Here is a 1,208-nt window from a genome sequence, read left to right as displayed (position 1 = left end):
TCTTTTTTTTCTTCAAATTTCCACCAGATCTGACTCTTGTATGAGTTTCTCAGTCTTTCTCAGAAAGAAACCCCCAACGTTGGGAATAGTGTTCATTTTCAAAAGTGTTGGTGGTATTAAATTACATTTAAAGTCACCTTGTCATCTTATGGCTGTCCCTGGGAACTCCTATGGCAGGAGAAATTGTATTATCTCCCTATCACTCCCAGACTCATATAATTTCTATAAGTAAAATTATGTTTCAATCTTTACCTATTACTGTATTACCCTGGAAATAGCTGTCTTGATATGTAACCAAATTGTTAGAATATGCTTGCTATAGCGTGACGTAAATGTAACCTATGTAGATACATATGCTTTTTGGAGTATTAGTAATCCTATGGAGTACTTTAAAACATATACATGTATTTTTTGTGTGTATGTGGTTTGTGTGTGTGTGTGTGTTTATGTGTGTGTGTGTGTGTGTGTGTAGTTAGGTGTTGAGAGAATAATGGTACACATCATTTTGAAAAAGTCAGTGAGTTAAACTGAGAAATATGCATCCAACTATTTTATTTCCAAATGGAAGGATCACATGTGTCTATTAATGTTCTAGTTGGTTGTATTTTCCCCTGTAGATATAGATAAGAATATATATCTGACAAAATTTCATCATTGCCTGGCTAGTGTTGCTCAGTGGTTGAGCTTCGAACTATGAATCAGGAAGTCATGGCTCAATTCCTAGTCAGGGCATATGCCTGGGTTGTGGGCTTGATCCCCAGTGTGGGGCAGGCAGGAGGCAGCCGATCAATGATTCTCTCTCACCACTGATGTTTCTATCTTGCTCTCTCTCTCCCTTCCTCTCTGAAGTCAATAAAAATATATTTTAAAAAATTTTCATCATGAACACAAGAAATCTTAGATGCCTATCATCAAAAATAGTTTTTGAGAAAGAAGCTGAAGTTGGGGTGGTGGTTTGCACTATCAGGGCTACCCAAAGAGAGAGGGCGTCATTGACCTGGGGAATGAAAACCAAAGGCAAACGACTGGGCTGTGGGACTGCGGGTTGGAAGTGGTATTTTGTAGCTTGAGCAGTTGAACTGCAGTCCAGAGAGGACAATGTCTTGTTATGAAAAAGAAGAGCCTTCTCAGTAGCAGGTTGCCAGACCCAAGAAACAAGATGGTTTCCAATATGATTTAATCCCTATTATGCTAAGAAACCAGTTAAT

Source organism: Myotis lucifugus, unplaced genomic scaffold (genome assembly GCF_000147115.1).
Source record: "Myotis lucifugus unplaced genomic scaffold, Myoluc2.0 scaffold_143, whole genome shotgun sequence".
Taxonomy (NCBI): Eukaryota; Metazoa; Chordata; class Mammalia; order Chiroptera; family Vespertilionidae; genus Myotis; species Myotis lucifugus.
The sequence above is the reverse complement of the archived record's forward strand: the minus strand, read 5'-3'. Positions refer to the sequence as shown.